This window comes from Loxodonta africana, chromosome 18 (assembly GCF_030014295.1).
Source record: "Loxodonta africana isolate mLoxAfr1 chromosome 18, mLoxAfr1.hap2, whole genome shotgun sequence".
Taxonomy (NCBI): Eukaryota; Metazoa; Chordata; class Mammalia; order Proboscidea; family Elephantidae; genus Loxodonta; species Loxodonta africana.
Window position 1 is genome coordinate 46,181,717 of NC_087359.1, and position 26,914 is coordinate 46,208,630.

A 26,914-nucleotide genomic window follows, 5' to 3' on the forward strand; every position below is an offset into this window, starting at 1 on the left:
TTTGTCGTCAGGTGTTTGTTGGTGGACCCTTTTCAGATCTCCACAGGTGTTTTTCGTCTTGAAATAACACTTAAAAACTTGTGCACTCACTTTCGGTCCTTCGATGCTGCATCTTCACAGTGCATTGGACGACTGCTGATACCTGACGGGGGTGAGAGCGATAAAAGAATATGATACAAACACAAGGCTATGCTCAATCTGAAGATGCTTTTTGGTTGACTTTGCACAGGACCAGATACGTCACGAGTCACGCCATTACAGTGCCATCAGCACCTTCTTATGTGGTTGAGGAGAGAGAACTGAATGTGAGGTTATACCAATCAGTCTGAAATGAAAAGGAAAATACAATTACATATACAGAATTTATAAAATGGTATCAATTTCATTTAGCGCCCCACCAGTTCCCTTCCACTGTGGTGCCTGCTTTTCCTTGTGTCCTGTCTGCTTGGTATCTATGGGTCTTTGCTTTGGACAACTGGTGCCCCTGTTTTGTTGATGCCCTAAGCACTTGGTTACCTTGCTTATTGGGTAATCTGTCCCTGCTTGAGATCACTTTTTAGCTGAATAACAGATTGGCTCATAAAATAAAGAATATCACCCACGAACAATGAACTTCTTTAAAAAAAAAAAGAAACTATAGGCGACCAGGAGCCCTGGTGGTGTAGTGGTTAAGAGCTCAGCTGCTAATCAAAAGGTCAGCAGTTTGAATCCAGCAGTTGTTCCTTGGAAACCCTATGGGGCAGTTCTAACTCTGTCCTGGTAGGGTCACTATGAGTCAGAATCTACTCGATGGCAAAGAGTTTTTTTATATGAGACCAAAGGGTCAAAAATTACTCTAAAGCAAAGATGAGGAGGTAAGGAGGCAGCAAAACTAGAGTACTGGAAATGGTACAACCAGAACGGAATGAATGAGAATCATGACCCATTGTGAAAATGTAACTAATATTACTGAACACTTTGTGTAAAGATTGTTAAATGGAAACCTAACTGGCTGTGCAAACTTTCACTTTAAACACAATAAAACATTAAAAAAAAGAAAAAAGGTTAGATAGGAAACTTAGGGAGCAGTGAGTTTATGCTAATGGGCGAGGAAAAATTCAGAAAAGGAGGGTGAGAATGGTCGCACAACTTGAAGAATATAATCAATGTCATTGAATTGTGCATGTAGAAATTGTTGAATTGTTGTATGTTCTGCTGTGTATATTTTCAACAACAACAAAAATAAAAAAATATATTTTTTGAAAAAGCTTTGCAGTTCTTTCTCTGGCCTTTCTGTCCTTTTTTTGTTGTGGTCTTTCTTTTTTAATAAACCATTTTTCTTTTTTTTTTTTTAATTGTACTTTAGATGAAGGTTTACAGAACAAATTAGTTTCTCATCAAATAGTGCACACATTGTTCTGGGACACAGGTTAACAACCCCACTATATATATATATAAGGAACACTTTCCCTTCTCAACCCTGGCTTCCCTATTACCAGCTTAATAAACCATTTTTCAATATGACCTTGCCTAAATTGTTTCTTCTGATTTTGATTGAAGACATCAATCAGGAAAATTTTTTAAGGAAAAAAAAAAAATCAATTCCAAATTCACCTCCTAAACACTAGTGAATGTTTCTCCCCTCTCTGGCTCTGGTCTTTATTCATGTAGAGAAATTTTTGAATTCTGAATCTGTCACTTAGCATTTTACATAAAAAAAACTTTTCGTGCTACCACATTGTGATAAAATCGTCATTTTAGAAATTGCATAATATTCCAACAAGTATTTAATTGTACCATAATTTATCAAGCCATTCCCTTTCTAGTGAACATTTAAGCTGTTCCTCTATATTTAGTTGCTCTAGAGAAAATGGCAATAAAGAACTTGGTGTATATGGATATTAGTCTTCTCTTGAATCACTTTCCTCAGGATAATTGTCTGGAAATCTGGTTAGCGGGTCAAAGGATATGAACGTTTTTTTATGACTCTTGTTAATGATTACTAAACTGCTTTCCAAAAGTTGAATAAATTTGCAAAGCCCTGCACAACTCCACGGCATGGTTGCTGAGATTTTCAGGGAAGGGCAGGCAAGACCAGAGGCTTGTTGGATTTTCCCATGACAGACAGAAGAACTGACTTCAAATGTATAGATCATATTACCTTATTTAAGAAGAAAGGCAAGAAACCTAACAACAACAGCAATGGTATTAGAACGCTGCTCAGTGATCTCACCTGCCATGCTCCAGAGCTTTCCATGCATTCTACTAATTCTCAGAATAACCCTGGGAAGTTAGACCTTATTGCCTCTCATTTTACAGATGAGGAAATGGTGGTAGGAGAGATTAAACAAGGTTATGCAGTGAGAAAGTATTGGAATGAGGCTTTGAACCCCGTGATTTACCACTGCTATACCACACTGCGTTTCAGACCATTGATTTGTAAATCAGCCCAGGATCTTGCCTAAATCATAAATTGGCTGTAAAGTTGAATATGATATCATAAATTTGGTAGGTTAAAAAAAAAAAGGTGCCCACAAATTCTCTGCTGCTGCTCCTCCCATCAGGAGGTAGCATCTATTTCCCTTCGTCTTGAATCTGGACTGGCTTTGTGACTTCTTCTGACCCATGGAGTGCAATACAAGTGATGTTGGCTAGGTCAGCCTAGTCTTCAAGAAGACGGAAACTTTAGCTTTTGCCTTCACAGAGCTGAGCCACTATGTAAAGAGGTCTAGCTCCCCTGCTGAGAGACCACACAGAGAGAGAAATAACACCTGGCCAGTCCCAGCTGTTGTAGCCATCACTACTGAGGCACCAGGTATGTGAGTGTCGCCATCTTGGATCCTCCAGCCCCAGTCAAGTCGCCCAGTCACCAATACGTGGAGCAGAAACAAACCATCCCTGATGGACTAACCATCAGTTATGGCTATCTTAAGCCATTAAGTTTTGGAGTGGTTTGTTATGCAGCAATAGATAACCGAAGCAATAGGTTTTATTTTGGCAAATGGCAAATGCAGGAAGAGTACCCCTTGGTTGATGCCTTCACTCTTCCCTAACCCTAACAAAGCTGGCTGCTGACTAAAAGGTCAGAAGTTCAAACTTACCCAGTGACTTCTCAGAAGAAAGACCTGGTGATTTGCTCCTGTAAAGATTCCAGCCTAGGAAATCCTATGGGGCAGTTCCATTCTGTCCTACAGGATGGTTATGTGTCAGAATCTACCCAACGGCACGCAACAACATCCCCACCTCGTTCTTACCTCTGTCACAGCACCGAACTGTTGAACACCTTTGCTAGGTACATGTCTGTCTCCTCTATCAAACTGGGTACAATTCACCTTGGTAACCACAACGCCTCGTACTAGGCCTGGCCCAAAATAGTGATTCAATGAACATTTGTTGAATTCTTCATGATTTGCCCTTGATTGATTTATGAAAGCACATGAAATAGAATAATAGCTTTTCCTTATTGTGCAAAGTGCTTTATATGGATTATCTCATTTAATCTTCACAATAACCCCATGAAGCAGGTTCTATTATTATCCTCATTTTACAGCTGAAGAAACTGAGAGGCTAAGTAACTTGCCCAAGGTGACACTGCTGGTAAGTGGGGCAGCGCAGATCCAAGCAGGAGCAGTCTGATGTCAGACGTTGAATTTAGCAAAGAGAAAATTTTTTTATTATAAAATATTTCAACTATACAAATAAGTATAAAGACTAGTATGGCAAATACCTATGTCCCCAAAGTCTTAACTTTTTATATTTGCTTCAAATATTTTCAATGTTTTTAAAGAAATAAAATATTATAGATTCAGTTGAGGTCCCTTGTCTACCCTCTCAATTCTAGATATCTTTTTCCTCCCTTTATCCCTCATCCCTGACCCTGAGATAACTACCATGCTGAATTTGGTGTTTATAAACCCATGTTTTTTTTATGTTTTTCAACAAAAATTGCATTCAAAAGCAACATAAAGTATTGTGTATGTTTTAAATCTTTACATAAAAGGAATCATACTGTTTGCACACTTCTGTACCCAGTCTCACTAAATAAGTACATTTTTGAGATTCATAGTGTTGATATATGTAGCTTTTTACTGCCATATAGTACTCCATTGCTTCCCAAGAAACATGTGGTGGTGACCTACTGATGGACACTAAGTTGTTTCCATTTTTTGCTCTTATCACTGTGGTGAAATGAGTTCCTTTATGTGGCCTTTTGCCTTGGTTCTTTGGGAAAACAGCTTGAGAGATTTTCCCCAAAGCCCTGAGGAGTTACCTTTGTCCTAGTTTTCTACCCCAAAGAACTTGTTACTTTTGTCCAGGTTGATTTACATTTCCTGGGTAAGCTGTAAATAAATTGGTTTTGATACTTTTTGAATGGTCCTGGACTGCAGCCTGTCCTGTGATTGGTATGCACCTTGCAGGGATTGGTCAATGGACTATAAAATGAGGTGATTATAGCCTAGTATGCAAATGAAGTGTATGTGGCTTACTGAGAGAGGATTGGTCAGTTTGTGCACCCCTCTCTAGGAGTGGCCATGCCTTGAAACTGACAAGGAGTTATGTATTTAAGCAGCTAGCCCCACAGAGGTTTTTCAGACAGAAAGAAACAAGAGGAGATACAGCAGAAAGACACAAAAGGAAGAAACAAGAGAGAAGAAGCAGCCAGAGAGAGAGGAAGCAAGGAACCTCCTAAAAGAGCTGTAATGTGGGTCAAGGGCTGTAATGCTGAAGACAGCAAGAGGCCCAGAAGGTGTCCAGTGGGAGAGCCAGGAGCAACAGGCCCAGAAGACACCCTGAGTCACAGTCAGTGGTGACAGAGAGCAAGGCCAACAGGAGCCTGTCCTGGGGGGAGTTGAGAGGAGCCTGTCCTCTAGGGGCTGAGAGGATGCCTGCATGGTCAAGAAGAACTGAGAAAGCTGTCCTGCACTGAAGAAGGGAGACTTTGCCTACACGCTTCCCGATCCTGTGATGTAGTTTGTTAATCCTGATCCTGAGTTGTACCCTGTTCCTTAATAAACCATTTAACTGTAAATATGGTCTGTGAGTTCTGTGTGGCCATTGCAATGGATTATTAAACCCAGAAGAGAAGTAGAGAGTGCCGTGGGTGGGATGGCTGGTGTCAGAAGAAGTTTGGAGAGTGGAGGTTTGTCTGACCTCCACCTCACAGGGATCAGCCTTGAGCTGGTGTTGATTTGCATTACCATCCCAGAAGTTGGACAGGTTCAGGTGACACTATTTACCACCCTTTTACAATTATAAACAGTTGTATATTTATGTCTCCTCAGGCAGAGATGCAAAAGTTTCCACATAGGAATGAAATTGTTGGATTATAGAATATGTACATACTTAACTGTGCTAGATTTTACTAAATTTCTGTGCAAAGTGGTTGTTATGGGTTGAATTGTGCCCTTCCAAAAGATAATGTTGAATTTTTCAGCCCCCAGCACCTGTGAATGTGACCTTATTTGGAAATAGGGCCACTGCAGATGTAATTAGTTAAGATGAGGTTATTTGATGGGCTCTAATCTCTTTATGACTGGTGTCCTGATAAGAAGAGAAGAGAGGAGACATGGGAAAGATGGCCAAGTAAAGACTCAGGCAGAAATGGGAGTTATGTTGCCACAAACCAAGGAATGCCTGGGGTTATTAGAAACTGGGAACGAAAGGAAGAACTTCTCCTACAGCCTTTGGAAAGAGCATGGCCCTACCAACACCCTGAATTCAGACTTCTAGCCTCCAGAACTGAGACAATAAATTTCCAATGTTTTAAACCACTGAGTTGCAGTACTTTTGTTACTACAGCCCCAGGAAACAAATACAGTGGTTGTACTAATTTACACTCCTAGAGCCCACTTTCTTAAACAGTCTTTACTAGTGCTGATAACAGTTCCAGGGTTATCACCAAACAAGTATTTTTAAGTACCTGTGGGGAGCAAGGCAATAGTTTAGGTTTTGGTAGCCATTCCAGCGTGGTTCACGGAACTCAGAGAGGGTGGTTGGTTGGTTGGTTGTGCCATGATAGACATTACTAGCTCTATTGGAGCTCACTTCCAAGTACAGAAATGCTATGGAGGGATGTGCGGGTTGAGCCCCGCATAAGGGCATCCAGCCGAAGGGCAAGTAGGGCTAAACTCCAGGCTGCACTATAGCACTGCTCTCACCATGGAGCCTAGCACAAAGCTGTGTCTGCCTGGGGTAAGGGACACTTGTGGCTTAATTTGTACAAAGGCACTGTATGGGCTAGTGGTGATAGAATATTTTGTTTTTTTCAGTATGGCCTTGCCTAAATAGGGTGCTTTGAAAATGTTATCAGTTAAGTTAACAAGAGGTCATATGTGAGTAGGGTGGGTCCTAAGCCAATCTGTATGCATCCTATAAAAGAGATGAAACAGAAGAGACAGAGGAAGGATGCTGTTATGGCTTGAATTCTATCTCTCAAAAATGCATACGGGCATACCTCATTTTACTGCACTTCACAGATATTGTATTTTTTACAAATTGAAGGTTTGTGGCAACCCGGCATTGAGCAAGTCTATCGGCACCATATTTCCAACAGCATGTGCTCACTTCGTGTCTGTGTCACATTTTGGTAATTCTCCCAATATTTCAAACTTTTTCATTATTATTATATCTGTTACAGTTATCTGTGATCAGTGATCTCTGATGTTACTATTGTAATTGTTTTGGGGTGCTACAAACTGCACCCATATAAGACGGCAAACTAAATGATAAATGTCTGTGTTCTGACTGCTCCACCCACCAGCCATTGCCCCATCTTTGTCCCTTTTCTTGGGCCTCCCAATTCCCTGAGACACAACAATATTGAAATTAATAACTCTATAGTGGCCTCTAAGTGTTCAGGTGTAAGGAAGAGTCACACATCTAGCTTTTAAATCAAAAGCTAGAAATGATTAAGCATTTTTTAATTAAGGTATGTACTTTTTTTTTTTAGACATAATGCTACTGTACACTTAATAAACTACCAAAAAAAAAAAAATTGCTGTTGAGTTGATGCTGACTCATAGTTACCCCCCAAAATTTCTGTGACTCGTTTTATTGCAATATTTGCTTTATTTTGGTGGTCTGGAACTAAACCTGCAATATTTCTGAGGTATGTCTGTTTCGAAGTCCTGGTTCCGGTACCTGTGGGTATGATCCCGTTAGGAAATAGGTTTTTTCTTTTGTTATGGTAATGAGGCCAAACCAGTACAAGGTGGATTCTAAACCTAATCACTTTTAAGTTATAAAAAAACCAAAATAGACCCAGAGACACATACACTGGGAAGAAAGACACTAAGTAAGTATCGTCTACAAACTAAGAAACATCAAGGAACCAAAGAATGCTCAGGGCTACTGATACTCATATATGCATGTGAAAGCTGGGTAATGAATAAGGAAGACTGAAGAAGAATTGATGCCATTGAATTATGGTGTTGGTGAAGAATATTGAATATACCATGGATTGCCAGAAGAATGAACAACTCTGTCTTGGAAGAACCATAGTCAGAATGGTCCTCAAAAGTGCAGATGGTGATCAGTGTCTAATCTCTAAAATCTGTAAGATACTGCAAAACCTCAATAACAAAAAGACAAACAACCCAATTAAAAAATAGGCAAAGGATATGAACAGGCACTTCACCAAAGAAGACATTCACGTGACTAACCAATACATGAGGAAATGGTCATCATTATTAGCCATTAAGAGAAATGTAAATCAAAACTACAGTGAGATACCATCCCACCCCAATAAGGCTAGTACTAATCCAAATAACACAAAATAATAAATCTTGGAGAGGTTGTGGAGAGACTGGAACACTTATACACTGCTGGTGGGAATATAAAATGGTTCAATCACTTTGGAAATCGATTTGGTGTTTCCTTTAAAAGCTAGAAATAGAAGCACCATATGATCCAGCAATCCTACTGCTTGGAATATATCCTAGAGAAATAAGAGCCTTCACACCAACAGATACATGCACACCCACATTTACTGCAGCACCAACAGCAAAAAGATGAAAACAACCTAGGTGCCCATCAACAGATGAATGGATAAATGAATTATGATATGTACACACAGTGGAATACTACACAAAGATAAACAACAATGGTGAATCCAAGAAACATCTCACAACATAGATGAATCTGGAAGGCATTATGTTAAGTGAAGTTAGTCACAAAAGGACAAATATTGTATGAGACCACTATTAAAAGAACTCAAGAAAAAGTTTAAACACAGAAGAAAACATTCTTTGATGGTTATGCAGGTGGGGAGGGAAGGAGAGAGGAATTTACTAACTAGATAGTACACAAGAATTTTCTTAGGCGAAAGGAAGGACAACACACAATACAGGGGAAATCAGCACAACTGGACTAAACCAAAAGCTAAGAAGTTTCCTGAACACAACCAAACACTTCAAGGAACAGAGTAGCAGGGACTGGGCTCTGGAGACCATGGTTTCAGGGAACATATAGGCCAATTGGCATAACAAAGTTTATTAAGAAAATGTTCTGCATCCCACTTTGGTGAGTGGCGTCTGAGGTCTTAAAAGCTTGAGAGTGGCCATCTAAGATGCATCAATTGGTCCCAACCCACCTGGAGCAAAGGAGAATGAAGAATACTAAAGACACGAGGAAAATATTAGCCCAAGAGACAAAATGGCCACATAAACCAGAGACTCCATCAGCCTGAGACCAAAAGAACTTGATGGTGCCTAGCTACCACCAATGACTGCTCTGACATGGAACACAACAGAAAGGCCTTGATGGAGCAGGAGAAAACTGTGGTGCAGAACTTAGATTCACATAAAAAGACCAGAATTAATGGTCTGACTAGGACTAGAGAAACCCTTGAAGACATGGCCCCAGACTCTCTGTTAACCCAGAACTAAAACCATTCCTAAAGCCAACCCTTCAGACAAAGATTAGACTGTACTATGAAACATAAAATAATACTTGTGAAGAGTGCGCTTTTCAGTTCAAGTAGATACACGAGACTAAGTAGGCAGGTCCTGTCCAGAGGCAGGATGAAAAAGCAGAAAGGGACAGGAGCTGGTTGAGCAGATATGGGAATCCCAGGGTGGAAAGGGGAAGTGTGCTGTCACATTATAGGGATTGCAACTAGGGTCACATAACAATACGCGTATAAACTCTTGTATGAGAAATTAACTTGAGCTGTAAACTTTCACCTAAAGCACAGTAAAACAAAGAAAAAGAAGTGAGGATAGCTAACTTCGTCTCATGTACTTTGGACATGTTATCGGGAGGGACCAGTCCCTGGAGGACATCATGCTTGGTAAGGTAGAGGGTCAGTGAAAAAGAGGAAGACCCTCCACGAGACGGATTGCCACAGCGGCTACAACAATGGGCTCAAACATAGCAACGATTGTGAGGATGGCACAGGACCAAGCAGTATTTCCTTCTGCTATACAAAAAGTTCCTATGAGTCAGAGCTGACTCCACAGCACCTAACAACAACAACTGATAAGGAAGGAATTGGCTGAAACCCTGATACAAACTTTTAGCCTCCAGAACTGTGAGAACACATTTCTGTTCCTTAAAGCCACTCACCGGTGGTATTTGTGTCACAGCAGCACCAGATAACTAAGACAGATGCCCGGTGACACTGCAGCTGCAAGCTAAGGAACGTCTGTAGCTATCAGAAACAGAGGGATGGAACTGATGTTCCCACAAAATCTCAGAAAAAAAATTAATATGGTTCACATCCGGATCTTGGACTGCCAGCCTCCAGAACTGTGAAAGAATAAATAGCCTTTGTTTTAAGCTGCCCGCTATGTGGTACTTTGTTGTGGCAGCCCTGGGAAACTAATACAGACTGAACAGGACATGGAGGTTTCTAAGAAACTTCCCAGTTTTTAGAATGGGTAGAGCAGTGAAGTGTTCCAGAGAAAATGGAAAGGGGGTGTGGAGGTTGAGGGACAATGGAAATTTGGGTGCAGTGTGTGAGCTCCCATAATCATGTGCACTCTGCCCTGTCACTGCTGGGTGTGGGTCACTGTAAGAATGGCGTAGTGGAGGTATCAGACCTCATCATCTAACTTCACGAGGGGAAGGAGAACCATTATCAACACCAACAGGGCAAGGCTGATTTCTATGAGGTCGAGGTCAGGCATACTTCCTCTCTCCAAACTTCGTACCAATTCTGACACCAACCATCCCTCCCACGGCACTCTCTACTTCTCTGCTGGGTTCTATAATTCATTGCAATGGTCACATAGAAGTCACAGACAATACTCACAACTACGGAGTTTATTAGGGAAGTAACAGGTTACAGTTCAGGATCAGGGATAACTCAGGATACAGTTCTTCTATCAGGGCAGCTTCTTCTCAGCCATCCCTGCAGGTGAGCCTCTCTCTGGCCCTCAGCCTCTGCCCTGCTCAGGCAAGTGTTACAAAGGTCTTCAGCTCCACTGATAAGTGCCCGGAAGCACCCCACTCTGCTAGCAAGCCTCCAGCCTGAAGGCACTCAGCTTTCTTGCTCTGCGGGCTGGGAAGTCTACCGCATCATCTCCTGGTTATGTAGACTCTGCTGCCGCTGTTTCTCTGCCGCTACTTGCCACCGTTTCTTGCCATCTCTGGTGTTACAGCTCCCTCACTGTTTGTCTCCTGGGTCTAGGAGGGTCTCAGCACAGGGATCTTGGATTCAAAGGATGTACTTTGCTCCCATCTCTTCTTCTTGGTGATAGTCAGGTCCCTCTCTGCTCTGAGATGGTTCTTTTCCAAGCCCACTGGCATGGAAAAACTGACCAAATCCCTTCATTAGGGTTCCATATACTTTATTTGCATGATCCCACCTCCACAAGGGTGCCATGCACCTTATTTGTATTGTTAGCAGGTTGTCCAATCCCCTTGGTGGGCCACAAGCACCTTATTTGCATGGCCCCACCCAATCTTTTGGTGTGAGTTACAAGACCATGGCTAGAAGGGCCATATTCAGTAATTCACTACACCACAGTCACCTTAGCCAATTGTCTCATTCCAGGGAAGTTCCTATAGCTACTTGACACTTCCGGATGTCACTGTTTCAGACCACCCCCGGCTGCAGTGTGTGCAGAATGGTGTGCTCAATAAACACTGCAGGGCTGGATTATAAACCTCGCCCAGAAAGGGCCCCTGCAGTTTCCTTATAAAGTTCAAGCATGTCAAATATCCACACACAGGCAGCCAGCACGGACAGGTGGTCTTCGGAAAGGACCCCAACAGCTGACTCTGAAGGGAATAAAATGAGGTTAGATTACAGCCTCTGATGATTTAATTGCTTCTCTACAGTCATGAGCTTTGCTGTGGTTTAAGGTGCTAAACTGGCCTTGGGTTAGCACTGCCTGATGGAGTTTACAGAGTTTTCCAGTCCCACTTTCACACTGAACTGCCTTTGGAAGAAGCTGGGAGGAGTGGAGGGGTTCCGAGAAATGTCCAACAAACCCCTGCCAGCCATCCACTGAACGGAATTGAAGACTTAAGATCTTAAATGCACAGCTGAAACATTCCCAAGATGCACTTCATGGTGATGGTGTCAGAACCTGGACGCTGCCTGTTATAGATTGAATTCTGTCCCCCCAAAATGTGTTGTAAATCCTAACCCCTATACCTGTGGATGTAATCCCATTGGGTACAGGGTATTCTCCATTATGTTAATGAGGCTTTATCAGTGTAGGGTGTGTTTCGAGGCAATCACTTTGCCATAGAAGAAGCAGATTTGCCACAGAAGCAAGGAAGCACAAATGGGGAAAGACTGCTGCCACAGGGAGATTACCAAGGAACCGAGGGAGAGAAGCAGAAAGAGAGAAGGACTTTCTCCCAGAGTGGACAGACAGTACCTTCCTCTAGAGCTGGTGCCCTGAATTAGGACTTTTAGCCTCCTAAACTGTGAGGAAATAAGTTTCTGTTCACTAAAGTCATCCACTTGTAGTATTTCTGTTACAGTAGCACTAGCAAACTAAGATAGGGCCTATTTGTGTACACGTATGCAAGCCACTTGGATGGGGACTTTGCCTGAGAAGCTGTGGCACCTTGGGACTCTCAGGGCAGGGAAAAGTCCCCTTTAATCACCTGCTGGATGACTTCACATTCCCTTTTTTTTCCATGTGTGTCTTGAGCCGGTCACTTAACAGCCCTGAGCCCCAGTTTCCCATCTGAGGAGTGAGGATATTCATAGGATTTACAGAGTTGTTTTGTGGTGTCAGTACCATAATCCATAATCCACAGCACAGAGGAAGGACCCTATGTCAAACCCAGGCAGTCTGACCCCAGAGCCTGTGCTTGTAACCACTTTGCAGTAAAGAATATATTGATGCAGAAAGTGAGGTGGCAACTTACGTCATTTATAATGACAAAAACCTACCTGTTGGGGTGCCTGTGCCTTCTTTATTAGCCAGTGCCAACGACAAGGTGGGTGTGGTTACCATAATGGACAGCAGAGTCTAAGAAGTAATCAGAAATAACCTGACTCACTTAGACCTACGGTGTTGGCTAGTTGGTCATGGTGTCCCTAGGAGTGAAATAGATAGGAAGTCTACTAAATATTTACTTGATCTGCATAAGTGGAAGAGTAGTCTAACTGGAATCACCAAATCAGAGAGCCACAGCCCTTCAATCAATTCCCAGACAAGAGCCAGTTTACAGACCCACGACTCCTTGAATGAAAGGGAGACTGGGTCCCCTTGAGGAAGGGCCTCACTACACTGCCCAAAATTTATACTGTTAATCTTTCTCCTAGCCTTGCCCAAAGGGATCTACAGTCTTTTGTCAGGGTTACTGTTCATTGGGGAAAAGGAAATGACCAGACTTTTCAGGGGTTACTAGGCACTGACTCTGAATTGACATTTATCTCAGGAGACTCACTGTGGTCCACCAGTCATGGTAGGGACATATGGAAGTTGGGTGAACAACGGAGTTTTAGCTCAGGTCTGTCTTACAGTGGGTCCAGTAGTTCCCCGAATCCCTTCTGTAGTGACTTCCCCAGTTCCAGAATGCATGATAGGAATAGACGTACTCAGCACCTGGCAGAATCCTGACATGGTGCCTGGTCCAACCACAGCTTCTCTCCCTGGAGAGAATTAGAGAAGGCTACTTGGTGGGTGGCCATGGAGTCAGCCAGGGCTGTGAGTTACAAGATTTAAATGAACAACAACAACAGGTTTGGATCTGACCATTTCCACCTAACAGTGAGGCCAGCTATTGATTAGATAGGATTGCGTATCCTCTCCCTCGGACGGACACTGCTCACTTCTCCCTTTTTGGGTGTCTCTTTTGGTGCTTTCATTGTTGACCTTCTCCTGACTGACATATTCCTTATTTACATGTAGTGCTACCCTCTGCCTTACTCTATTCATTGGACTTTCAAATTTTTTTTTTAGGTCAGGATTAGGGAATCTGAAAAAAGCTATCCGTAACTATCTCTGCAGAAAAATGTCAGATTTACAAAACCATGCAATGAATTTCAGGGGGTTTGTGGACCTCCTTGAAGCTGTTTCACGCACCCTGGGTTAAAATTCCGGCCTTAAGCTGACCTTGTCCATCTCTGCACAGGTCCATTGTGAGCTGATGTTAAAGTCTAACAATGTAATCTTATTTTCCTCATGGCCAAGTTCTTAGGCTCACCTTCCATCCTCACTTCCTTTCAATGGATCATATCTTACACTAGGGCTATCCCTTGGACCTGCTGGCTGACCTGACCTGCCCTGCCCTGGTGGCCACTTCGGTAATCATAGCCACTGGGTTAATCTCTGATCGTGATTATAGTTAAACCTGTATTCTCACTTTGCCCACTCTGATTTGTATTTTGCACTTTCCCTTGTATTCCAGTTGCTCCACACCTACTTTTTTCTCCCTCATTCCTTTTCTCCTGGCAGGTATTGTTCATGCCTCCACACCTAGGATCTGAGGTATTGTTTTCATTCATTCCTGGCTCCTCTGTCCCTTCTTCTCATAACCACATTCATAGCTCAATCTCCCTCTTTCTTCTACTTCCTCCTTTCCCCATATTTTCCTACCAAGGCATCTAGGACTTAACTCCCTGGACATCGTTTCCTCATTTTCTTCCCTGTAGACATGTCCTACCTCCACCATTGCCAGGACATTGTCTTTCTTTAAAGTATCTCCTTTTTACATAATTTTCAATACATACTTGTAACTCCCACCCAGACAGCTCCTCTGAGCTCCACATTTGCATATCCAACTGATTATCATTTGCACTTGGATATCACCAAACCAGTTTAAACAGTTCCAAAACAAAACTACGATTCACTGTTCCTCTGCCCCTACCTTCTGCCATCTCAGTAAACTGGGCTCTAGTCCATGCAGTAACTCAAGCCAGAAGCATCCTGGTTCATTGTTCCCCTTTCTGTACCCTCAACAACATCAGCAAGTCTTGTCTCTACTACTTCCAAAACACAACTTGAGTGCCAAGCAGTCTCGTCATCTCCACTGCCACCACCCTTAGTTAGGGCCAGCATCATTTCTCACCTGGGCCACTGCAACAGCCTTCTAACTGGTCTGCCTGCTTCTACACTTGTCTCCCTCTAATCCATTCTCCACACAGCAGCTACAACTCGCTTTTAAAAACAAATTATCTCGTGTCACTCTCTATTTAACCCTTTTAATGGCTTCCCCTTCATTTACTAAACAAAATATTCCTGAGTGTCCTCTATGTAAAAAAAAAAAAAACCCGTTGCCATCGAGTCAATTCTGACTCATAGTGACCCTATAGGACAGAGTAGAGCTGCCCCATAGAGTTTCCAAGGAGCACCTGGTGGATTCTAACTGCCGACCTTTTGATTAGCGCTGTAGTTCTTAACCACTACCCCACCAGGGTTTCCACACCAACCAAAAAAAAAACAAAACAAACTCAAACCCATTGCTGCTGATTCCAACTCATAACAACCCTAGAGGACAGCATAGAACTGCTCCATAGGGTTTCCAAGGCGTGGCTGGTAGACTCCAACTGCTGACCTTTTTGTTAGCAGCCAAGGTCTTAACCACTGCCCCACCTAGTTCCTCCATAATCCCTACCTCAGGAAATAAGTGAAATATATAGTATGTACATAGTGATAAGGGCTGGGGAGAAAAGCTGTGTGTTGCCTGTGTGTGCACGTGCGTGCACTAATGATGTTAAACAGGGAGTACAGGGAAGGCTTCACTGGAACCAAATAGATAACCATTGAGCAAAGGACTTGAAAGAGGCGAAGGAATGAGTCATGCAGACCTCTGTGGAAGAATGCTCCAGGCTGAGGGAACAGCAAGTGCAAAGGACCTGAGGCAGAAGCATGCCTGGCTTTGGGACTGAGCAGAGTAGAATAAAATCCAAGCTATACTATGGTGACCCAGTTCCCCCGTGCCCCCCCCAAAGAAAACAAAGCAAGACTCCCTATATGTCTTCAATCCTCTTTCCCAGCACTACCCTGGCTCTCACTATATTAAAGCAATCCGGGTCTTATAGTTCACCAGAAGCTGTTTCCTACTTTTGTCTGTGTTGCTGCCTCTGTGGGGGATATTCCCCCCCAGCCCTTATTCCCATATTCAATTTGCAAGACTGGCTCCTGCTCATCCAGTAGGTCTCAGTTTGAATTTGACTTCAGGCTTTTCCTGACCACAGCACCCAAAATAGGTCTCTTGTTATTTCTTCCCTACCTCTGCTTTGTACTTGATTCCTTCATGACACTTAACACACCTTGCAACTGGGATCTATCTACCTATCTAACACTCAATAGGTAAATGGTTTCTCATTGCCATATTAATTTGCATTTGATCACTACTGAAGATTACGCACTTTCCCAAATAATGGTTAGCTTTTTATTAGCATGACCTATCTCCTACATTTTGCCCAAACAAATATTAATTTCATGTCCTTATTTTTTTTATGTCTTAGGGCTGAAAGCAGGATTGGCCAGCGGAACACGACCGTCTTCACTTCTCTGGGGGGTGATTTATTTTTCCCAAATTCCCTGGCGGAATCAGTGAGTCATGGTGATTGAGCCCCTCTTCTCAGGAATCACCCCCAAACCCAACCCTTTAGAGGACAGTGTTTCACTTCGACACCACTGGCTTGTGAAAATGGGCAAGAAAAGTGCATTTGAGTGGTACCAGGTATCATCATTATTACTAATGCTATTACTGAGCATTAATGATCACTCAATTATGCATTACAATGTAAATAGGCATTACAATCCTGGAGCTGCTAGTCCGGGATTACGAAAAAACTGAAAACCCCGAAGCAAGGAGAGGCCTGCCCTTCACCCGCCCCCGGCCTTTTCCAGAGGGCGCTCCGTTTCCAGGCAGGCAGCGGTCCAACTGACCCCTCAAGACTCTCCAGAGCCGGGGCGGGATTAGGAAGAGGTTTGCTTCCTGCAGGAAACCCACCCCGGGCCTGCGAGGCACAGTACCCAGACTCCGCCGGGTACTAAGTCTCCGGCGAAGACCCCCACTCCCGAGCCCTGCCGAGATTACAGCTCATCTCGCGAGAGCACGAGCAAGGCCCGGCTCCGGTCGGCGGCGACGGCGCTGGCGGCGGGATGTTCGGGGCAGTCCAGACCGCGCCCCCTCTGGCGCAGCTGGGAGGGGAGTGACCGCGGCGCGGCGGTTAGCAGCAGGCGGCGCGCACGCGCAGGTGAGCGGGGCCGGGCGCGGGGGCACGAGGGCGGGGGCGGGGCTTTGCGTCTCGCCGCGGGCACGTCGCTGCGCGTCCTCAGTATTTAATGTCTCTGTGTTCCACCGGCCGGGGCGAGCACGTGGGGGAGCCGCCGGGCGCTGCGCTGCGCTGCGCTGCGCTGCGGGGCCCGGGGCGGCGGCGGCGGCGCGAGGACTCTGCGTCCCGACGATCGCCAAGGAGCTGGTAAATTGGGGCGGCCGGGGGCAGCTGCTCCGGGGACCACTTGCCGGGACGCGGCGGGCGACTCCGTTGGGTGAGGGGAAGCCTGAGGTGCAGGTGCAGGGTGCGACGCGCGCTCTAGGTGCCCCTTGGGCAGTAGGTTCCCGACGCCGAGCGTGTGCGCATCGGCTCCGGGCCGCCGCCCGCTGTCAAGCAGGCCGTTCCTTTCCCTTTGCTCGCCTGCGCGCCCCTTGGTCCTACCCCACCGGGGTTGTCTGCCCGTGGGCACCCGCTGACGGATCGGGTGTGCGTAGCTTAGGGCGGCGCTCGCAGCCGCGCCGTTCCTCGCACCCGTGTCACCATCCTCAGGGGTGGGGGCGAGGACGCGACGCCTGGGGCGCTCCACTGCAGCTTAACTTTCCCAGAGCGCGCACGCCCTCCTGTGAAACAGACCGGTGCGTCCCACCCAAGGTCGCCCAACCCCACACGCGTTTACTTTTCAAAGGTCGTGTGTACCCAGTCAGCCCCAAGAGGAGGCGGCTGCGCCGGGCGGGCTGTGGGCAGGACCAGGTACCAAGTAGGGCGTGGAGGTCCCCCTGGCCCCGCCTGGCCCTCTGTCCACTTCCTGAGGGACTGATTGGGGTTGAATTGGTAACTTAAGGAACCTCAGCCAACTTCTGGGCCCCTTGGCGCGCCCTGGATTCCCCGCACAGTAGGCCCGGCGCCGGCGGTGAACCCGAGCAGGTAGCCCAGTTCTCGGGGGTAATATGCGGTGAACAAGTGGAAAGGGCTCGGTCTGCACAACCGGGAAGATGGGCTGTGGGAGACCGATTGTGAGCGGAACGCTTTTCGGGCGGAGGGACCGTTTGAACCGAGTTAGGGTAGGCAGGTCGAAGGCATGGGTGTCTCTCGAGAGGATAGCATTCGCAGCCCCTTTAAGCATGTCCGGAGAGATGGAGGCTGTCCAGCCCCGTGTGCCCGCAGACTTAACGCCCGGGGGCCCGCCCGTCACGTGTCGCGCCCCGCTGCCACCCCCACCTCCGCCTCAGGCCTGCGGTCTGGAGGGACCTTGCTGGTTTCGGGGTGATGGGTTAAAATGTGCGTGGAGAGGCGGTGGGCTGGACGCCTCGGGAAGGGCTTTCCTGTGTTTTAGTTTTTGCCCTGGCTTATGGTTCCTGCCATTTCCCTATCCCTGGCATGGGAGGTGGCCGGTGCAGAACCGACTCGAGACTGGATGGACGCCCTGGGCGATTCGGGATCTTTCTTCCTCAGAGAGATGCCCAGGGTGGCAGGCGCCTTCCTGCCCATCGTCCTCCGCTAACAGGAACCCGGTGGACTTCGCGGCAGGTGCGAGTGGAGGCCTCTCAAGCGGAGTGGGGTGTACTTAGAGGGCAATTAGTTAATAGCTAGATTAAACGCGAGAGCTCTGGTGGTGCAATGGTTAAAACACTCGGCTGCCAACCGAAAGGCTAGTGGTTCAAACCCACCAGCCGCTCTATGGGAGAAAGATGTGGCAGTCTGCTACCGTAAAGATTACAGCCTTGGAAACCCCGTGGGACAGTTCTTCTCTGTCCTATAGGCCCTCTAGGAGTCGGAATCGACTCGACAGTAGGTTTTGGAGATCAAACTTACTATCTTTCGCCTACTCAAGTGCAGGCTACTTGGTGTTTAAATTTCTCTCCTGCTGTGAAATCTGGGTTGCTGAACCTGGTACAGTCTTAGCTGTAGGTTTGCTACTCCCCCCTGATGTTGCAATTCTGATCAAGGAGCACATTCACAAAAAAACTATTAATTCTGGCAACTAATAACCTTTTTTTCATGCTCTTGTAACTGCTAAATCCTTCCTAAATTAGTAGCTCTTTTTTTTAAACTCATAACTTTATTTAGAAGGCAAAGCTTGGAACTCTTAGTAAGCACCACCCATCCACTTTCCTCTTAAAGGTACAGAGCATCTTTAAAGTGAAGAAGGGGGAGCCTGACTTGATCATTATCTGATTCCTCTGTTGTTGGCATTCACGTGGCTGGTCTGCTGATTACTTAACACTCCTGAGCACTGGAGCTTTTTGACTTGTTTTTGAACCTTTTCTCTTTCACTTCCAACTAGTTTTATGGGTTCTGGGTAATAAGTCCTGGATATAGTCTCCGTGAAATGTGGCCCTAGGCTAGAGGGGGTCCTCTGGATCCTAAAGGTATGCAAATCAGGAATTTGCAGGTACCTGATCCAAGCCAGTGAGACAGGGGTCTAATGGATTTGACTCTGGCTGGAGTCCCTTGTGTGAATGTCACAAGGTTTTTTGGAAATACATTCATACTTGACCACTACAGGGTGACAGTGGAAATAAGTGAGTGCATAAGTGAGCTGCCCAGGTCCCTACAAAGTTGTTGTCTCCAGTATAAGTTTGCCGTGCCATGAATATTTTAAAGCGATTTGTCTTGCTACCTGGTAATCCAAATTGTTTTTGGGCTTTGGACCCAGACAAGATCATAGCCGTAGTTTGTGGGGGAAGACTAGTTTTAGCTTTCACAGTGTTCCCCTTCCCTGCTCTAATAAATTGAGATAACATTTTCGAGACTCGTGGCTATGCCTAGTGTATGGTTAGTACTCCAGCATTGTTTTCTTCCCCCTAATGAATCTCTAACTAAGACTGACTGTACTTAAAGTTTCTTGTGAATCACTTGGGTGATTTGAATTTTATTAAAAGCACCCTCTGTCCCAGCCTCTGGCCTAGGAACTTGGTTGGAAGGAAAAGGAAAACCAATTGGTTTCCCAACGCTTTGCTAGTTAGACTTCTGGCTTAAGCTTGCAGCAACAAGAGTCAGTCACGTTGCTTGCATTTCAGGGCTCTGAGGCTCATGTAGCCTGTGTACCTGGAGCAGTTGTTTCAGGTGTGAGTTAATCCCTTTAGCTGATCACTGGAAGTGCGTTTTCCTCTATTACAGGGAGGTGGTTTGTTCTATGAGCCACTTGTCCCATTGAAATCATCTCAGACTGAGAGTTGCTAATTTCTGTAGAGGTCTTGAAGAAGCCCTGATGGCTCTCTGGTTAAGCACTCAGCTGTTAACCGAAAGGTTGACAGTTCAAACCCGCCACCTGTTCCACAGGAGAAAGAGGTGGCAGTCTGCTTCTGTAAAGATTTATAGCTTTATATTGTTATACAGGTAGGTGTAGGTGTGTACATAGGTAAGAACAGATAGAAATATCTCTAAGTACATGTAAATATAAATATGTGGGTACAGGCACATATCTTCATTGAAGACACAAACATGGATATTCCACAGATGTAACTAAACAGCTTCCAAGATTGGTTTTCAAGGTTTGAAAGTTTAGGACCATAGTGTCATGGGACAGCTCAGTCAGTTGGCATACTGTAGTTCACAAAAATCAAGATCGGCATCCAAGGGAAGTGTAGCATCTTGGATCTTAAAAGCTTGCAAGCAGCAATCTAAGACACAACTGTGGGTCTCTATCCTCAGGAGTAAAACAGTAAGAAGGTATCCAAAAACTGAGAAGAAACAAGTCTACACAAGCCATAACCTCTTCTACCCTGAGACAAGAAGAACTACATGGTGCCCAGCTACCATCATTGACCGTTCTGACTGGGGCCACAATTGATGGTCCTGGATAGCACAGGAGAAAAATGTGGAGCAGAACTCAAATTCTTGTTTAAAAAAAAAACCAAACTGCAACGGTAGAGAACAAAGGACTTACTGAGACTATCGCCCTGAGACACTCTTTAAACCTAGAACTGAGCCTATCTCCTGAGATTACCTTTTAGCAAAATAGCAGAGTGGCACACAAAGGATATTACCCATAAGATCAGACCATCCGTATGAGACCAAAAGGTCAACAGTTACTCAAAAGCAGAGATGAGAACGTAAGGGGGCAGGGAAACCACAGAACTGGAAGGGGAACAAACAACACAAAGAGAATGTTGATACTTTGTGATAAATGCAACTTATGTTACTGAACAGTTTGTGTGGAAATTGTCAGATGGGAGCCTAACTTGCTGTGTAAACTTTCACTAAAAACTCAATAAAATATTATTTAAAAAAAAAATTATAGCCTTGGAAACTCTATGGGGCAGTTCCAGTCTGTCCTGTAGGGTCACTGTGGGTCATAATCAACTCCACAGCACCTGGTAGAGTGGTCTTAGAGTCCCCGGCTGGTACAGATAGTTACTGTGCTCTGCTGCTGACAGAACGGCTGGAGATTCAAGTCCACCCAGAGGCTCCCGTCTGCAGCTGAAAAATCAGCCATTAAAAACCCTGTGAAGTACAGTTCTACTCTGACACACGTGGGGCCGCCATGAGTTGCAGTTGACTCCATGGCAACGGGTTTTAAGTTTAGTCCTAAACTTTGCTTCCTGGGACAAGTTTCTTCCCCACCTTTCCCGAGTATGATACCTCGCATAGGTTCCACTTTTATGATCACTTAGCATTGAGTAGCCGTTGAATGTGGCACCCTGCTGAGTGAACTTGATGCCACCTGCTGGCCTTGGTACTTAACTTTAAACTTGGGCAAAAGGAAATGAGATCAGTGAGAAAGTTTTGAGCAGGACAGGGTCTGGCTAGAGAAGTAGCTTGGTGGGAACATGGGAACTGAAATTTAGGGGCGGCCCTCTTCCTTGACAGCTACTGTCCTGGGTGAGTTACAAGCAAACATCCCCCTAATCCTTTTAATCCTTACACCTCTGAGTACGATTGAGGAGAGTGAAGCTGGAGGTCATTCCGGATTGTTTCAGTGCTTGTATTTTTATGAGTTTTGGTCTTAAACTAGATACTCTGGCAGGCGTTTGTGAGGAGCACCAAAGGAGTATTCTTAAACCTACGGGCTTTTCTCCTAATTTTCCTTCTCCTTTCTAAGCAGATCCTTACAATAAAGGAGAAGAGTGTATTATCATTCAGCATTCTTTGACTGGTTTTCCAGTAATAAGTAGCTTTCAAAGTGTCCTTTTCCTTAACTTTCTCCTGCTAAGAGAGGAACCATCTTCATCCTGTCCAGGCCCTCGCCGTCTGGACATTTCTGCAGCTCAGTTTGATAGTTTGCAGGAGCCAGTGGTAAACATTCTGTTCCCCATCCTGAAATGCTGGCTGGGCTCACTTAGTCCTGTGTCACTGAGGCTCCTTTGCACATAAGAACAAGATAGGGCCCCTGAGGTGAGTTCTCGAAGCACGGGTATGCAGAGCTCAGGGCAGACGAGGGTTCCTTGACCGTTGAGTTTGGCTGGGAAGAGCCTCAGATTGGGGAATGACTTTTGGTGCAGCGTCAGGGCTGAAACCTGCCTGAGATTCTAGGCAGGTCCCTGCCCTCAGAGTCCTCAATTTTCTCAATTGGGAAAAGAGGGCTGGTTAACACCAGAAGTATTCAGATCCTGCTCCTGGGAGCCCTGGAGTAGCAAGGTACCTCAGGAGAGCTGGGACGGTGGGAGTGCCTTTAGGGCTGTGGAGGAGGGAGGGGTGTGCTTCAGAGCCTGGTTCAAAGGCAGTACAAGTCAAAGACATTAAAAAAAAAAAAAAAAAAAACCGATCCGCTGGTTTAGGTGCATCTCACGTTCTCTTAGTTTTAAGGAGCTACTGTTCTAAATATTTTTATTATTTGTTGTTTGAGATACCTCCCTTCTCATCTCCATGTGTGGCTAATTAAATATAAAAATTTAACAGTAAATAAAATTTAAAAATTAGTTCCTTGTGGATTTAGCCACAGTTCAAGTGCTCAGTTGCCTCATGTGGCTAGAGGCTGCCAGCCTGGATGGCACAGGTCTGGAATATTCCCATCATTTCAGAAAGTTCTGTAGGATGGCACTGGTCTAAAGAGTGTTCTTTGCTCAACTCTAAAAGCTTAATCACTTCAGCTTGTAAATCTCTTAAAGCATCCCATGTTTGGGCTGAGTCCTCCATAGTCCAGCAGCTTTGGTGACAGATTATGTATTGGCTCTCTCTGTGTCAAGCTAAGAAGCAAGTGCTCATCTGCCAGTTGGGAAGGAGTGATCAGTTATGTGTCAGCTTGAGAGAGAAGTTGAGCACAGCACCTGTGGGTAGGAGGGGAAGCAGAAGAGCCAGGCATGGTTAATGTGCTGTGCTCTAATGGAAAAGCTGGAGGTTCAAGTCCACCCAGAGGTGCCTTGGAAAAAAGGCCTGGTGATCTAGGTGTGAAAAATCTTTACCAGTGAAATAGCAGAGTGGGACACAAACTCTTGGAAAGCCATTTGGTTTGAGAGCCTGTTTGTTATCACAAAGTTGTTGCTGGTTCTCCAAGGCCATACCTTGCCATCCTTGGTCTTCAAATGTCAGATGTCACCTGAGCTGCTACTCAGTCCTTTACATACTGATGACTTTCTTCTGTAGGATCCCAGTGTGGGTCCTCTGCTAAGCCAGGGTACCGATGGTTTACGAACAAGCGCCGTTATTTTCTTTCTGCTCTCTCCGGTCCATCTAAGTGTTTACCCACTCAGGAGGCCTGTTTTTACAGAGGTGTTGGAGGAGACTTGGGCCGCAGGGGAGTGGTCCTACAGTGCTGCTGTGGGACAGCTCTGGTTTGACGTCCACAGGCTCCTCTCTTCTAGTTCTGGCTGTGCTTTGTTTGAGCCCTGCTAGACTGACTTAGGGCATATCACAGAATATCACTCTTTTCTCGGAGTCAGCATTCCCATTGCCGTGAGTTGGTTCCAACTCATGGCTACCCCATGTGTTACAGCGTAAACTGCTCCGTAGGGTTATCTTGGCTGTACTTTTTATGGAAGCAAATCACCAGGGCTTTCTTCCATGAAGCTGCCAAGTGGGTTTGAACCACCAACTTTTAGGTTAGCAGCTGATTGTAAACTGCTTATGCCACCCAGGGACCTATATTGAGTGCCTGCTGTATACTTGACATCTTAGGAAGTTTTTTTTTTCCTCCCGTCTTCAAACTATTCCATTCATTCTCTTTCTCAACCCTCCAAGGTTAAGTATCTCTAGCTTGTGACTGAGGAAGCTGAGTGCCTGAGGAGGGTGAGGTGATCCCAGGACATAACAGGTGGCTGGGCTGGGTGTAGACCTGGATCTGCCCCTCTCATCGTGCTTAGAGGCTGTTTCTTGTTTAGTGCCCTATTATCACTTTATCCTCATCCAGAAAATGAAAACTAGGATTTTAAAAGATGAAAGCTTTTTTTCCCACAGACTGTGAGTCAGACCGTTAAGTGTTTTGAGTCATTTAAGTGCCATAACAGCCCTTTGGAGGGCTACTGTTATCCCATTTTATAGCTGAGGAGACTCTGTACCTTGTCTTTCCAAAGCCATGTTTTATTATCCGAATTATGTAACTAGTCAATGTGCCTCTGCACTGCTCAGGAAATGACTCCTGTACCAGTGCTTTGGTTGTTATCCATGGAGGTAGGTAACGGTGCCTTAAGAGTCTGGCAAACTGCTCAGAAGACAACTCTTTAGCTCAGTCTCCTGGTTGCAAAGACAACCTTGAAGTTGTCTAATAATAACGTGGCCTGTCAGACCTCACATGGCGGTCACAAGACCATCCCCTGGCCCTCAACAGGTTGTCACCCGGGAGTAGCTTGGCCCCAGTTGGAGGAAGCTGGCAAGATCTGTTCAAGCCCAGTATCCAACCCCACCCCTGCACCTTCTCAGGCTTTGATACGTGTGTGTGAGGACCAGGGACAGCAGATCTGAAGACCCATTCAGTCTTCAATAGGAGCTTCTTCTTCCCACCCTCCCCTCAAGGGAAAGGGCTGGAGTGATTCTCACTTCCCTGGAGCTTCTGTGGAGGGAGGCCAGCTCTGAGATGGGCTCTGAGTGCTTGCTGTCCCCTGCGTGAAAAGGCTGGGCTGAGAATAACCTCCCTGCTTTGTCCTTTGACTTTGGTGTGGTCCACCTGGCCAAGCATGTGCTGGCACGCTATTTTTAGCAGGTGGCATCCTTTAGGAGGGCCAAGTGCATGTGGCTGCCATGTGTGGGGCAGGTCTGATCAGGGAAGGCAAGAGAATAAAGCTACCCTGAAACTGCCACAGGGTGTGGGGGGGGGTGGGGGGGTAACTTAAGAGGTCTCTGGGGCTGCCTTTTCTATTCTGGATCTGTGGCAGGGGCCCAGCCCTGCCTCCTGGGCCAGGCAGGCATGTGACCGAGGCAGGCCCGGTGAGCTGGCAGCTAGGGGTCAGGGCTGCTACCCTGGAGAATTCTTAGGAAACTGTATAACCCCATTTTCATATGAACTGGACACTGAAAACTCTGTAAAGCAGTATGGATCCACAGGCAGCCTGATTGCTTGGTGTCCTCTGGTTTAAACCCAACTGAACACATGAACCCAAGAGGCAAAACCATGCCCCACTCAATAGGAACTCTTTACTGGGAGGCTGCTGGGGCTTAAAGGTATGAAAAAGCCATTTGACAAACAAGATCTGTTTTCTACCAGCCTCCTTTTTTGTTTTGGTCTTTCTCTCTTAGAGTTGCCAGCTGCAGCCCGTCTGTCTGTTTCACAGTAAGAAAGCTTTGAGCCATATAAGGCCCTCTGTTGCCTATGGTTTATGTTGGCTGGAGAGCGAGATGGTTTTTGTGAAGTCTTGATTCAAAGAAGTGGCAAGGACTTGTGTGCAGGGCAGGTCTGGTGGTGAACTACTGCCGTCTGATTAGGGGAGGCAAGAGGATAAGGCCACTCTGAAACTGCCACAGGGTGTGTGGTGGGGCTGAAAGTGTGTGTGTCCCCATCCGCCTCTGGGGCTGGACCATCTTGTTGAACAGATCCATTTGAAGGGTGGGAGGCTAAGGGGAAGGGTGGCTCTCTAAGTCTACTGTGTGATTTTAGTGTATTTGCTGAGAACTTATAAGCAAGCCCCCACTTACCCACACAGTCTGCACCTGTCATGCTACCAGCCACAGTAGCAACCGTTTCTGGAATAGGTTCTGGAAGCAGCTTGTGTTTATTAATGAAAGAAACTAAAGCCCCTTGGCTCTTTGGGCAAGTTGGACTCCTTTCTCTGGAGGCACATGGGAAGTTTGGCGACCCCTGCTCTTCAGGGTTCTCTGAGTCCAGATCCATCTTCAGCAATGCTTCTGCCTGGTGATATTGAGGAGCGATTTCTCTAGCAACAGTCCCCTGACCTCCTCTTTGCCTCTCCTTGTTGTCTCTTGAGTCAGCCAAGCTGCTTCCTGCCTTAGGACTTTTTGACACTTGTTCTCTCTGCCTGCAGCTCTCCCCGCCCTACCCTGGCACGGCTCCTTCTTACTGTTCCAGCTCTGATGACCCACCCCTTTTCTGAGAGGCACTCACTGACCATTCTGCCTAAAGCTCCCCTCCCAAGCTCACTGTATCCATCCTTTCTCAACTGGACTTCCTCATCTAAAGAAAGAATACAGAAAAGGATTCAAGTGACTATTTCTCAACTCCCCCAACTAGTACCATTCTAAATGCACATGCGTATGATTAATTCATTACATACAAGAGGTGTCTTAAGGCTCAGTTCTCTCCTGGGTTGAGAGAGGCTGCAGGGCCTATTCCATTAACTTGTTGAATCTTCGTTGCTGTTTCTTACTGCCTGAAATTTAACTCCCTACTCTTTACCTTTGCTTCCTGAGGGCTATTTCCCTTCTGTCTCCAAGGGAACCTGGCTCCCAGTAGGTATTAAAATCCTGAGGAAATGACTGGGCCGGAGGGGTCCTGATACCTGATACTGGCTAGCCATTAGTGGGGAGGGGAGATCAGATGCTTTGGTTCTTGAAGGGTCTGTCAGTAGAATAAGCTCTTTCCCTTGTTAATTATTACTACTATGTCAGCAGGGAAATTGCGGGGAGGGTCTCTGAAGCAAATTTGATGTCAGTTATTATGGGAAAGGAGCCCTGGTGGTATAGTGGTTAAGATCTCAACTGCTAACCCAAAACAAAGGTCTGCAGTTTGAATCTATCCGCTCCTCCTTGGAAACCCTATGGGGACAGTTCTACTCTGTCCTGTAGGACTGTTGTATGTCAGAATCAACTTGACAGCAATGGGATTATGGGAAAATAAAGCATTACAATTTTGAAAATTGATGAGTTGACACTTAATACTTACTATAATGGGTAATGGAAACCCAGGTGCTGTAGTGGTAAGAGCTACTGCTGCTAACCAAAAGGTTGGCGGTTCAAATCCACCAGGTG

At 45.6% G+C, this 26,914-nt stretch overlaps 1 protein-coding gene across 4 annotated transcripts in view; it reads left to right on the top strand.

Moving 5' to 3' along the window:
- Nucleotides 1-16,169: 16,169 nt before the first annotated feature.
- AKAP1 (A-kinase anchoring protein 1) overlaps nt 16,170-26,914 on the top strand; it is a 37,698-nt gene continuing 26,953 nt past the window's right edge. For 3 of the 4 annotated variants that reach the window (XR_002786846.2, XM_010594302.2, XM_064271279.1), the window contains exon 1: nt 16,659-16,822. The gene's annotated coding sequence lies outside the window, so the exon portion shown is untranslated. Of the gene's footprint in view, nt 16,598-16,658; nt 16,823-26,914 lie in introns of those variants that run through there. The other variant, XM_023553555.2, reaches the window with a different exon arrangement.